The 14039-nt window shown below is 54.4% G+C and overlaps 1 long non-coding RNA gene across 1 annotated transcript; it reads left to right on the top strand.

Moving 5' to 3' along the window:
• The first annotated feature begins 5894 nt into the window (after nucleotides 1–5894).
• On the top strand, nucleotides 5895–8232 carry LOC122236953. Its single transcript, XR_006215133.1, has 2 exons — nucleotides 5895–6058; nucleotides 8005–8232. It is a non-coding gene; the product is annotated as an uncharacterized LOC122236953 (long non-coding RNA).
• The last annotated feature ends 5807 nt before the right edge of the window (nucleotides 8233–14039 follow it).

Consider the following 14039-nt stretch of genomic DNA (forward strand, 5'->3'; position numbering starts at 1 on the left):
CAGCCTCTAGCCATGACGCGTCGCTGTCTTTTCAGCTGCAACATTTTTTTAGCTCCACAAACTCTCCCTTCTTCCCTGGGAGCCCCCAGGGCAGGGACCCTGTCTCCCTTCTGTCTTCGTGGCGCCAGGAATATAATCAGGGCTCAGTAAATAATTGATCATCACAGAGACCCCGAAAGGAACCCATTCTCTTCAGCAGGGCGCCCGCTAACTCCTGGAGGCATTCTCTTAAGTGCGTTTCACTTGTTTTTAATTTTTCCGCTGCTTAGACGGATGGACACAGAAGGCGGGAGGGCGCTGTTGGCTTGCTGAGAGCCGGGAAGGAGCAGAATCCACGAATGACAGGCACTGCGGGGCCCCCGCCTGGAGCCGCAGCCCAGGCATCACCAGGACGGGGGGCCCTTCTCAGGGGTTGGAGAGCCTTCCTGCCCGTCTGGACACAAGGTGAAGCCACCTTCCAGTTTCCTGTTTGCAAAGGGGTGTTCGTTGTGCAACGTGCTCTGAGGCTCTATGATCAGGAATCAATAAAGAAAGGGCATGGTGTCTGAAAACCGCTCAAAATCGGCATAAGAGAGACAGACCCATGAGGTGAGAGGGAGACGGCCCCGCTTCTGAGTCATTCACTGACGGGTGTTCCTGGGCATCGCCTGAGGGCACTGCTCCGAATGCCGGGACAGGGCGGGGAACAAAACAACGTCCCCGCTCTCACAGAGGCTACCTTCCCGTCTCAGGACAAGCAGCGGTCATCGAACCAATCATTGTATGATGTGTAGGGCGGTGATCATTGCTAGAAGGGACAGCAGAGCTGATGGAGGAGGTCCCCTATGAGGGCGGGGAGGGTCCTATGCGTGAGAGGTGAGCCAGTCCTGGGAAGAGCACACCAAGCAGAGGGAGGAGCAGGTGCAAAGGCCCTGAGGCAGGAGAGCCCTTGGTGGTCCTTGGTGAGGAGCAGCCAGGAGGCCGGGGCAGCTGGAGCCGTGTGAAGGAGAGGAGGAGGTTGGAGGACCGGGCGACCCGTCTGCCACATACCGCAGGGCCCCCGCAGGCCAGGGCAGGGCGCCGAGTGGAGCACAAGGGAGGTGGCCATGACCCGATGGTCACCATCTTGAAATGCCAGAGGGCTGAGGGTCACCGTCAGGAGGAGCTTTCCAGGAAAATGGCCACGTGGGGGCCCGGGCATGTGCTTGTTCTGGGAATCTCCTTCAGGGCCTTTAGGACGGGAGGTGACTGTCTGGGCTGGGTGGCACTGTCCTCCCGCCTCCTCTTCTCCGACTTCCTCAGCACCCCCAGACTTGTCACGGAAGGTCCCATTTGCTGTGTGCTGGCCTGGTGTCACTTGCTTCCCGGAGGCAGGGTCACACTGGGGGCCTCAGGTGCATGTGTCTCTCTGCCCACGGTCCTGTCTACGTGTCCCCAGGAGGTCACCAGGTGTGGCTACCTTGTCACAGGCACCGTCCCAGGGCACAGGCAGCTGCCCTTCCCGTCGGGGAAGGACTCAGCCCCCTGGAGAGTTTAGAGGGGACGGGGAGGGCGGAGAGCAGGAAAGGCGGGAGAAGATTCCTGAAGATCAGAGAGAGGTCATGTTCCCGATTCCGAGGGGAGGTGCTGGGGGCAGAGCGTGGCCACGAGGTCCCCACGTCTGCAGTGGGGAGGCGCTGGAGCCCGCAGGGGGCTGGCTTGCCGTGACAGTGTGAGTTGCGTTTCTTCTAGGCCTGGGTCTGGCCGTGGCTCTCCTCCTGGGCTGCACTTTGTAACCCCCCGGAAGCTCTGAACGTTCCTGCCGCCCACGTTGGATGGCAGACTCAGCAAATCGAACCCCTGGGCAGGAGACCCAGATATTAACTAATTGGCGTTGAGCGGCATCCCGGGTCTGTACCCAGCAGATCCCAGGAGCACCCGCCCCGCCTGTCACAACCACAGATGTCTCCAGGCACACCTGTCTGGGGTGCGTGTGCAAAACCGTCCCGGGTTGAGCCCCTGCCTTGTCTGAGCCCGAGTCTCTACGATTTCCGGCTGCGGCTGTCCGTTCCCCGTTAACCTGTATTCAACTTTCGTATCTGCTTAGTGCCTTCCCGAGCAGACTGGGTCCGGCCAGGGGGGCCACCGCTCTGACCCTGACTCCGCCCTTTGAGCCGCCCCCACACCGCGTGGCCGTGGCCCAGGGAAGAGAGGCCACTGCAGCCACACGTTGCGGGTTGTTGGCTTTGGAACTACTGCCGGCCTGGGAGCCTCCCAGCCTGGCACCACGCCCGCAGGTCCCCTCCCGGGGTGGCCTTTTTGCACCCAGGACGCCCTTGCCGGCTGCGAGTACGACAGAGTTATCAGCGCGGCCGAAACCCCACCCTCCCGCCACCCTGCGGTGGGGACAGCCACGGTGGCCCGGGCACAGCCCACGGCAGCTCCTTCCACGGCTGTCTCATTTGCAATCAATGGGTACGAGTAGTGCCCGTTCTCAAAGATTGGGAAACTGAGGCACAGTGCGTTTCAATGTCTTGTGCACATTCAGAGCGAGTCGGGGCACAGCCCGCTCTGTCCTGAGGGGCCCGGATCCGGGGGCCGGGGCTCCATGCAGCGCAGAACTTGCGGGGAGCGGAGGCGTTGCCCACCTCGGCCTGTGTCCCAGGCTGTCTCGGGTCCTATTTAGCACGAAGCCTCTACTCAGTTAGAGCCACCTGATGGATGCCCTACTCTGGCCCCTCACCCCGGCCGTGACCAGATCTGTGTGTTGTTCACCACCGGGTCTCAGAGTCTAGCAGAATCCTTGGTGCGTGGCCGGGACTTGTCCTCGTTTGCCGAGTTTGATGGAATTGTATCACTTTGCTTTGTACACCTCGTCACACCTAACCGTGTTTTGCACAGAGTAGTTGTTCAAAACATGCTTGCTGAATGACTCTATGACCGATCAATTAGTTCCTTCTCAATTGAGCCGCTACGCTTGCCTTTACAAATGAATACAAGGGAAGGACTGCAAAGACACCTTTGTTTCTGTATGTCCGTTACCCTCATTAAATGCTTTTCTAGGCTGCGGAGAGCATGATGACTGGGTTCTTTTGATATGAAGCTCATATCTTTTCGGTTTTGATAAATACGGGTTTGGAAATTTATAAGGCGACCGCCGTGAATCCGTGATGCTGGCAGCCCATTTAAAAATTTTTTCGGGAGATTGGTCTGATTCTGCAATGATGGCACGTTCTGGAACGGGACCCAGCAGAGGCAGTGGTAGGGAATTTGTTTCTGGGAGATAGCCGAAGAGCCCACATGGATGTGATGTCCCCGCGAGACAAAATGCGCTGTGGCCAATGGTGCTGAGCTGGGCAAGGGCTGAGTGCCCGTCCCAAGGGGGCCGCTTATTTGCTGACATCTGACAACTCTGTTAGCTGCAAACGTGTTGTGCGACAAGGAGGAAAACTGTCTTCAGCCCTCAGAGAGTGGGACAAGAGTCCTCCTGGCCTCCCTGCACTCCTGCTGCTACGTGACCTCCTGGGGTTTATCTGCGGGGGGGTCTCTCGCTGTCCGATGCCACGCTTGTGTGAGCTTAAGCGAGGTTCTATGGGAAGTACAGCGGGGAACCGGGAGAAGACGGGACATGACCTGCCCCTGACCGCATCCTCCGAAAGGGCTGCCTTTGCCCCCATCTCATGCTGAGCCGGGTGACGGCCACACCCCAAAGCCATCCCCACGTTCACATGGGAGTGGCAGCTGAGTGTGAGTTTCGAAAACGCTAACGAAGGGGCTGAGTACTGTCCATCTACTGAATGCAGAAGCAGATGTCCATTCAATGAACATTCCTCCAGGAAAAGGAACAAAGTACCACCACCCGGATGAGCCCTAAAAACACTAAAAGAAAGGCGTTCCCAAAGGCCACATATTGAAGGATTCCCCTCGTGTGATGTATCCAGAGTAGGCACATTCACAGACAGACGGCCTATTAGCGGTTGCCAGGGGCTGGGGGCAGGGAAGAGTGGACATAACAACCAACAGGTCTGGGGGTTCTTTTGGGGTGACTCAAATATTCTGGAATCAGGTAGTGTCATAGTTGTACAACATCGTGAATATACTAAAAGCCAGTGAACAGCATCCTTTAGAATGATAAATTTTATGGCATATGAATGCTATCTCTATAAAAAAATACTTGAAAAGAAAAAGTGAATGGTGCACGGTCAAGGCAGATATATTAAGTAACTTGAGTTAAAACAGAAGGGAAAAGTCTCAATTTCAGGCGCTCATTGAAACATGATGACTTTGGGAACGTGGGCCCGGGCTCTTACAGACGACAGTGGCGGAACCAGAGTGACAGGTGTTCCAGATGGCCCCCATGCCCGTCCGTCCCCGTACTCGTTTGTTTATGTCACCGCTGGTCCCTGAGGGCACTGAGTTTCACGTGGGACAGCACTGACTGTGTTCCATGGAAGCCGTGCACCAGAGGAGCTGGCTAAGTTACCCCCACTTGGGCCTCCCCCAGAATCTCGCAGGCAGGGTCTCCAGGGACGGCAGTGAGACTTGCAGGGAGGCCAGCCCGAATCTGTGTCCAGCTGGGTGGGGCTGGGGCATGCTATTCTTTCTTCGTCCCCTCGCTCAATCTCTCGCTCATTCTCCTTTCCCCTCCCCCCTGCATCCTGGGGTTGATCTCCTCCGCGGACTAGCACACAATCATTTTCTTCTTCTCTGTCTTCTGGAGAACTCCAGCTAAGACATCTGTTATCGCGATTGTTATTCATCAGGACGCTCTCTCCACACCGAACTAGGATGATCAAAAGAATCCTAGCCCAGAGTTTCATGAGCTGTGGCTTCTTGGAAACAGCACTGAAAAAGGGACTTAGTTTCTCCACTTAGAGGCTGCCTGTTTTTGTTTTTGTTTTTGTTTTTTAATGTTTATTTATTTTGAGAGAGAGGGAGAGAGAGAATCCCAAGCAGGCTCCTTGCTCTCAGCACCAAGCCTGACCTGGGGCTCAACCAGGAGATGATTAAGAGTCTGACACTTAAAAAACTGAGCTACCCAGGTGCCCAGAGGCTGCCTGTGTTTAAGAATGAATAGAAGTAACATCGCCATGTGGTTCTGAATCCAATATGCAGCCTGGGCCCTGGGCGCTGGCCCTTTGCACCTTCCCCATGGCTCTCCCCCATGGATCCCCCTGCTGGGATCTCACATTTTCATACGCTCTGAGATAATGCAGGGGGTGATGTTAATCTTCCCATCTGGCCGGTGGGAAGACTGAGCCACAGAGAAAGGACTGGCCTTGGGCCGACCCCAAGCAGCACAGGAGTGGGGGTGAGTGGGGGCCGAGCGGCAGGTACTGACCCAGGAAGGCTGACCCTTTCCTCCAGGCCAGGCAGACGGTCAGCCACGGGGACGTATCGGCCACCAGGACGTCTGCGATCACCGCCTGCCCCCGTGCCTGGTTGGCCACTGGCCTAATCCTTGCCCCATCTGCGGGGAGGACCCCTGGTGGGAGGAGGAAGACCCCGGACCCAGATTCAGCGGGTCTGTGGAGCAGTCAGAGCCCCGCCAGGCACTCAGGGCGCCTCGTGTTAATCCCCTGGGAGTCATGTCTCTACATCCCGCACGTCAGCCAGAGGACAAATCAATACCGTCGCCTCCAGACCCAAGCGCCCATATTTTTCGAGCAGGCCTAGGGCTCGGCTGACGTCGGGGCCTCTCCTGCGCCTCCCCGCCGCACAGACAATTATCTCCGAACGATCCGGTCGAGACTCGAGAAGCTGGAGAGAGGCAGCGAGCATTTTTCTCTCTGATCGCTGTTCCCTGGCAGGGCCCGCTGCAGAAGGACAGCCCCTCCCCACCGTCTGGAGCGCTGACGTGAAAAAGAATGGCACAGGTTGTGACATCTGCCCAGACGCCCCCCACTCGTTAAATCACTTCTGACGTGGACAGGACACCGGGCTGCGCTCGCGTCCGCTCAGCCGGCCGCCCCGGTGCCCCGCGTGCGTCGCTCTTCTGTCCGGTGTCCGACGCTGCCCTTGGTGTTTCCCTTGCGCACAAGCAGCAGGCAACAGTCAACGCGGAGACCGCGGGCCCGAGCTGGCCGATCGCCCGCCAAACGTGCGTGACCCGCGAGCGGGGGACGTGGGGACCCAGAGAGTGGGCGTCCCAGCTCTCCTCTCGGAGGCTCACGATGAGCTGGGGAGCTAAGATGTGGGAAACAACACCTTAGCTCGTTCAGCGGACACGTGCTGAGCCCCACCCCCACCCCCAGCACGTGCTGGGCGCTGCCCTGGGCAGTGGGCCAGGCGGCCACCCTCCTCTGCTCGCGGGAACGACGACAGGGGGCAGCAGTGCCGCCTCGGGGGAGGTCTGTGAGTCTGGACGGCAGGAAGGAGGAGACCCCCACCCAGAGAGGCTTCCGGGGAGCGGGACCGCTGCGCCGGGGCCGGTGGGACAGCGAGGACCCTGCCTGCCGAACAGAGCGAGGGAAGGCGGTTCCAGCAGGGGCGCGGCGTGCAAAGGCCCGCAGGCACCAGGGTGCAGCCAGCTCGGGAAGGAGAGCGGCGCGTGGCGGCGAAGCGACGTCCGAGGACGCTGAGGGCAGAGGGCAGGCGGTGGAGGGGAGGGCGCTGGGGCGGGCGGCGCAGGGCCCGGGACCACGCCGGGAGCACCCAGGGTCCTTAGGAGCAGCCTGGAGGCCTCGTGATGCTCAGCAGGGGCGGGACGTGGTCGCCGCGTCGGGGGTGTGGAGTGGGCGGAGCGTGTGCCCAGGGGGATCCGTGAGAGGGGCGAGGCGGTCACGCGGTGAGAGAGGCGGTCCCCCGAGCTGGGAGGGTGATGGCAGCCGGGGGGGGGGGGGGGGGGGGGGGGGGGGGGGGGAGGGGGCGGGGCAGGGTCCAGAGATACCCAGGAGCCGACGCAGCGGGAATTAGGTTTGGGATGCGAGGGAGGGGAGGGGACAGGAGAGATGCCCAGGACCCGGCAAGGACCCGGTGGATGGCGTCACTGGCCGGTGAGGGGGGACATCCAGAGGGGCCACGTCTGGGGGTGACCGTGGGACGTTCACGTGGACACACAGGTCTAAAGCCGGAGGAGAGTCTGGGCTGCGTGTGGTGAAGGGGTCACCTGCCTGTACGTGGCCCCTGAAGTCATGGGGAGGCTGAGACCCCCGGAGGGAGAGCACAGTGTGACAATGGGGGAGGGAGGCGGCCGGACCCGCGGTGTCCATGGTGGCGGCTACAAGCTCCACGGATGCGTGTGTGTCTAGATGTGTGTGTGTCTAAGGGTGTGTGTGTCTAGGGGCGTGTGTGTCTACGTGTGTGCGTCTAGGTGCATGTGCACGTCCGCTGACGGGAAGGAACCTGTAGCACGTGTGTCGTGGGGGCAGGAAAGGAGGCCTGAGCTGTGGGAGCAAAGCCGGGCTGGGGAGCCTGCCCTGGAGGAAGTGACCGGAGCTCGGGTCGGCTGAGCTGATCCTGGTGCGGTCCCAGGACAGAGCACCGAGCACCCCAGTTAAGCCCCCAGTGCCCAGCAGGACACCCATTTTACAGAGGAGGGGACTGAGACCACAGAGGGCGGTGAGGTCCCCACGGTCACCGAGTGGGAGGCCGAGCCCGCAGCCCTCACCCCTGCTCTGCAGAGCACTGCAGGGAGCTGGGGAGGGAGGTGGGGATCTGAGGGGGAGCCTGGAGGTGCTCTGGGGGTGGTGGGCAGGGAGGTGGGGAGGGGAAAACAGTGCTGCAGGGGTGTAGAGGCGGCGCCTCGCTCAGCAGGCGCTCGCCGTGGGCTGTCCCATCGCCTACTTGTCACGCGTTAATGTTTGTGGTCAGCTTATACCTCCCGTCGCCAGGCCTGGACAAAGTAAATGAAGGGGCTGGCCCCTGGCTGGTGTATCTGTGCCCACCACCCGTAGCTATCGTGGCCTCAGAGACTCCGGCCCTGGGATTTCTGCTCAGATCAATTCAGGGCAGAGACGTGTCTAAGAGCCTGTGTGTGTATGTGCGGGGCCTCCAAATACTAATAAGGAAAGATTACGCTCCTTTCTCCTCTCTTCGAGATTACAGATCACGTCCAGAGACGGGGCCTCTCCAGCAGCTGCGTCTGGCCAGGCACAAACTGAAAGCCGAGCCCAGGTCTGCGTTCGGGTCACCCTTGGCTTTGACAGAAAACGCGTGTCATATTTCACTCATGGCCTCACGCCTGAAAGCGATGTCAGCTTCTGAGAAAATACAGCCCCTGTGCAAGGGAACATTACGATCCCTCGCGAAATAAAGCCTTTTCCTTCTGTTGAACTCTCCCAGCCCACATGGAGCTCTCTCTTGTCGGGCTTTCTAGAATCATCCATCAGGTTGTGGGCCAGAACTGGCTGAGGACTTCTTTGCTGCTGTTGTTGTTTTTAAGGTTTATTGATTTTTGAGAGAGAGAGAGAGAGAAGGCATGAGCGGGGAGGGGCCGAGAGAGAGGGACAGAAGATCCGAGGCAGGGTCCATGCCAACAGCAACAACCCCGATGCCGGGCTTGGACTCAGGAGCCTGGAGATCACACCCTGAGCCGAAGTTGGATACTCAACCGACCGGGCCACCAGGTGCCTCTGAGGACTTCTTAATCTCGGGTTCAAAAGGCAGTAGATGCTGTGAAAACTACTAAAAATGAGACTCCGAATTCACAGCATCTTTGCTCTAGCTGGGAAGCAGGAATACTTGAGTAAAGCACACAGTGTATAATGGAAGCACTTTTCCGGAGCGAGAGCTCAGGGCTTCTGAATTTTTAAGGTGTTCCTCTGACACAGTGACAACACACACGTCCTTCCTGTAGGTTTGAAAGTCTCGTCTTTGTCTAAATCCTGTAGGTTCCCCGAAGGGAGCGATTTCTCCTTGTGCTTCTTTCATTGGCCCCTAAACCATTCCCAGGACGCTTGCTAAATATTTCTTGACGTGTCAAGATTCTGACAGGTGGTCAGGAAGCCGCCCTTTCTCTGTTACCAGGAAAAGCTGTAAAGGGGAATCGTTCTCAGGGCGTGCTGGAGATTCGTCTGGCCAGCAGGCTTCGTTGGTGTTAGTCTCGTAAAGAATATGCTGACTGTGGCTTTTCTGTGGTCCCGGGCCCCATATCTTTGCCTCCAGAGAGCTGGAAATCGGGCCGTTCCTGGATCAGTGACTCAGCACTAAACAAAGTTCTCAGTCTCAGGTTTAAAATTAACTGTAAAATGCAAAAGAGATAATTCATCGGAGGGAGAAGGTAAGCAGTAGGCACATTTTGCGACATCAAAAAACCATCCTGGCACGGAGATCTGGAAGTCTGCAAACTGGGGTCTGAAGCTGCCAATTTGGGGGTAGAAAATGTTATGTAGCTTAAAACCCTTTAGGAATATTTTATCAAAAGATCCATTCCCTGTGATGTTATTTTGGGTATCTCTTTATAACCAGCTGACACGCTTCCCCTTAGCATTTCACTGACTTGAAAACCGCAGAACTCTAATTACAGTCTCTAACTAAAAAGGAAGCAGGTCTGTGAGCGGTACCTAATTGATACATTCATTTCTCTCCCCATTTCTGTCTTGTCTCAGATGATCAGGGTGAACGTGTTCATGAGTTATTTATTTTAAGGAGCAAAGAGCAGGAAGGTGGGGGTGGCATGAGCCAGAGAACATTCTCTTTCTTTCTCGTTGTCTTCTCCTTCGGTCATCCACAGTAAGGGCCCGTCACTGGACACTGTGTGGCTCAAGGGCAGTGGTTTGTGAACTTGGCATAAGGCTTGAGAAAACCTTGGTTTCCTCCTATTGGTGGCCAGAGAAATCCCTCCTCATCCTGTGTCCACCATCTGGCTCTTCTGTCTCTCTATGGTGCAAAGTATCTCTTTGGAGCTGGTCTCCAGGAAGGGCAGACAAGGAAAGGCCCATTTTCTAAGTCGGAAGGTATATGAGTTCTTACCACAATAGTGATGTGGACCACCTCCAAATTCAGTGACTTAGGGGCGCCTGGGAGGCTCAGTCAGTTGAGCGTCCAACTCCTGATTTCGGCTCAGGTCATCATCTCATGGTTTGTGAGTTTGAGCCCCACAACGGGCTCTCTACTGACAACGCGGTGCCTGCTTGGAATTCTCTCTCTCTCCTCTCTCTGCCCCTCCACTGCTCTCTCTCTCTGTCTCTCTCTGTCTCTCAAAATAAATAAGTTTAAAAAAAATTCAGTGACTTAGAGCGGCCATGTTTATATTCACCCTCAAGCGTCTGTGCTATTGACTGTGGTTTGGCGGATCTTGGCTGGCCTTGTCGGGTCATTTGTGGTTCAGGCTGCAGACCAGCTGGGGCTTGGGAACAGGCTGTGGGGGTTTTTCAGTTCCGCCTCGTGCATCATGTTGTTTTTTTAGGGCTCTGCTGGATTCTGGCCTTACTGGCTGGTTAAGTTTCTGAAATTAAGATTTGAAGTGATTACTCGAGGATAACTCTGAACAGAGTTAAAACTGTAATCGAATTTCCTAAGGAGTCGAATTAAAATGTGAAACTCGGGGCGCCTGGGTGGCTCAGTCGGTTAAGCAGCCGACTCCGGCTCAGGTCACGATCTCGCAGTCTGTGAGTTCGAGCCCCGTGTCGAGCTCTGTGCTGACTGCTCAGAGCCTGGAGCCTGTTTCGGATTCTGTGTCTCCCTCTCTCTCTGACCCTCCCCTGTTCATGCTCTGTCTCTCTCTGTCTCAAAAATAAATAAACGTTAAAAAAATTTTTTTTAAATGTGAAACTCATATTTTGTATCCTATAGTAAGAATGTATACACCTAATATCCTTTATCTCAATCAATATTTCCAAAAGGGTGTTACATATCCACTGTGATAGGAAGTACAGCTTCCGTTATTTGGATAGTTTTTTTTTTTTTTTTTTTAAACCGTGTGTTCTCCTTATAGTTACCTTCAGTTTATAACGGCAAAGGCTAGTGGTTTTACTTTTTTAGAATTGTGGTATCGTTTTCTGTTCAGACACAATTATTTGTGTAAAAAAGGGAGCAAAACTAAAGAAACAGTTGAGCAAATCGTAGTACAAGCGTGATCTAGATAAGGCAACCATTTTGAGGAGACTTTGGAAACACCTCCATAACCATACAAACGCAGCATGGGTTTCGATGACCAGGGTCCCCTCAGCAAGAGACTGGTTGCTGTTTTCTTTGCAGAAGCAGCCCCACAATTCAAGCGGTTCCTTCTGTCTTTTTGGTCTTGTTCCGTCATCCTCTTGACAGGGCTCCGTGGCGACCGTACGAGCCCCGCAGGGCATGGCTTGTTCTGGGTTCAAGGCGAGCTGGCACCACCCACAGCTGGTTACATGGGCGCCCTGGCTCTCGGTTTTCTCCTGTTTGTGCCCCGAGGGGAAGGTAATCGTGTCTTCCTCAGAGAGTATTGAAAGGATCGAATGGGTTAATACCTGATACACACCTGGAAGGGTTTCTGGACACAGAGTAAACACTCAACATGATGTGGTTTTATAAACTTCAGGTTTCCTGACGTGTAGACCAGGTAGTGTCCTCTCATCCCACAGGGCCGTTGGTAGTTGTGTGGAAACCCAACCAGCATGGGGGCGCCCTGTCTTGTGCCTCTTCTGTCCACCTGGTGAGCGTTTGGGGTCTTTGTGTCCTGGGTACTTTGGTACTATTGCTAACTTACAACAAACCAAGTTTTTAAAAACGTTCATTTATTTGTTTTTGAGAGAGAGAGAGAGAGAGAGAGAGAGAGCATGCACGTGCATGAGCCGGACTGGAGGGGCAGAGAGAGAGAGAGAGAGAGAGAGAGAGAGAGAATCCCAAGCAAGCTCCATGCTGTCGGTGCACAGCCCCACGCGGAGTCAATCCCGAGAACCAGGAGATCAGGACCCGAGCCGAAATCAAGAGACGCTTAACCGACTGAGCCACCCAGGTGCCCCAACGACAAACCAATTTTTAAAATCACTTTCATGAGTAAGATAAAATAAGTCAGCCTGAAGGAGAAAAAAAAAAAAAAAATCAGAGCCTGCACGTAGTTCTGAGTAAATGGCGAATACTTTGAACTCCACCAGCTCTGCGTCTGACCTGCTCTGAGATTTCCGTGCTCAAGGTGGATGTAGCAAGGTGGATGGGGGCACAGGGAAGCAAGGGCAGGGAAAGCCAGCTCCGCCTCTCACGGGATTTGCCTGTAAGGGGACTGCTCGCACAAGGTGTCGCTTGCGCCAGACCGGACCCTGCCACATGTGACGAAGGGCTTATGAAGCCAAGTCACCTCCCTTTGATTCATGCTGAGGCATCAGAAAATTGAGGAAGAATGACCGCATAATTAAAAAGTTCTTCCAAATAACGCAACGTTCGGGGAACGCGGGAAGCCACTCACAGGAGAGATTTAAAAAGTGGAAGATAAAGCATCTTGTGAAAGAAAGTGGCGCATGTGTTCATGTGGACATTTACTCCTGGGTGAATTTGCTTTTCTCCCAAAGACAAAAAGAAAAACAAACAAAAACCCACGTTCCAGCTGAAGCAGGTTCAAGGTGGAACCACTTTCTACCTAAACTCCGCCTCATCCAAAAAGCCCGAGGTCCCAAGTCGTCTGGGGTCGACACGACGTCCAACAGCAGAATCAAAAATTGACTCTGTTTAGCTTTTCTGGACAGTGTCGTCGCTGGGGTTTCCCCACAAGCTGAGCTGGAGGCCAGGACCTGTAGGCAGGTAGGTGGTTTAGGGAGGCGGTCTGGGGACTGCACAGAGCGAAACGGGAAGACAGAAAAAGCCAATCTTAGGGTGCAATGCTGATATCGTGCACGGTAGTTTTAAAACGTGGCTGCACGGTTTTGGATACTCCTATGAGAGGTGGGTCTGTACCCCTTCTCTGTGAATCTGAGCGGTCTTGTTTTGATGTGTTACCTTCAAGGCCAGGCCACAAAGGGCCACACAAGGACTGGTGAGTTCTCTCTGCACCTTCCTACCTTTAGCATATTTTTTAAAATGTTTTTTAATGTTTATTTATTTTTGAGAGAGAGAGACAGACAGACAGAAAGCGAGCAGGGAAGGGGCCGAGAGAGAAGGAGACACAGAATCTGAAGCAGGCTCCAGGCTCCGAGCTGACTGTCAGCACAGAGCCCGACCCAGGGCTCGAACCCATGGACTGTGAGATCATGACCTGAGCTCACTCAAGTCGGACGCTTAAACAACGGAGCCACCCAGGCGCCCCCCCCCCCCCCCCCCCCGCTTCCTGCCTCTATAAATACAACATGCATAATTAGTAATGCCTGGCAGAAAAAGAGACACAAAATAAAAATAAAAATCATATCTTAATTTTTTTGAAACTTCAAAATGAGTACTATTTTATTTGGACTTCCTTTTTACGGTCCAAAGGTTTTCTTCTCATCCATTAAGGAATCAAAAATCGACTCTACTTTAGCTTTCATTCCTTCCTAAAAATTGCCTTTAATTCCCTGATGGCCGCATGTCCACTAAAGACATTGGAATGTGACACACTCCAGGTTTCCAGAGATATTTCAAATATTTTCTTAAAAACGATTTTCATTTTGGCGAGACTCGGAATCCATGAACACGTTCTGTTATGCGTTCTCTTACTGTTTATATATATAAAAAAAGCGATTTTCCTTCTGTTTTACACTTCTGTTCATGCTCTATGTTATTTGTCTCTTGCTGCTGTGAAACAAATTCTGTTTTAAAAAAGAGTAAGTCCCATCTCCTTCCTCAATAACATCTGGGAAATCTGCTATTATGAACTCTTTTTTTTTCTCGAAGGAATACAAAGGGCCTTGAAAATACATATTGTTATGTGTACATGAAGAGAGGAAAGGCCTTCAAACATTCGTATGATTCCCTCCAGGGTCGTTAGGAGGCACGGTTGTGAGCACAAGATTGTAACCTTCCCAGGAGAGAAAGTATCAAAAAGCCAGGCCTTAGAAAACGGTGGAGGATGATCTCTCCCCTGAACCTGGAACTTTGCTTATGTGAATAACGAACACTCCTCCTTTGTGCGACTGAATACGCGTGACAGGGAAGAAGCCGCCCGGCACGGGTCCACATGCACCTGCTTGGTTTTCATTATTTTCCGCCAGGGGAAATGTACGATTTCCCCACAGCAGGGAGGCCCGCGATTGTGA

The sequence above is a fragment of the Panthera tigris genome, chromosome A3 (assembly GCF_018350195.1).
Source record: "Panthera tigris isolate Pti1 chromosome A3, P.tigris_Pti1_mat1.1, whole genome shotgun sequence".
In the NCBI taxonomy this organism is placed as follows: Eukaryota; Metazoa; Chordata; class Mammalia; order Carnivora; family Felidae; genus Panthera; species Panthera tigris.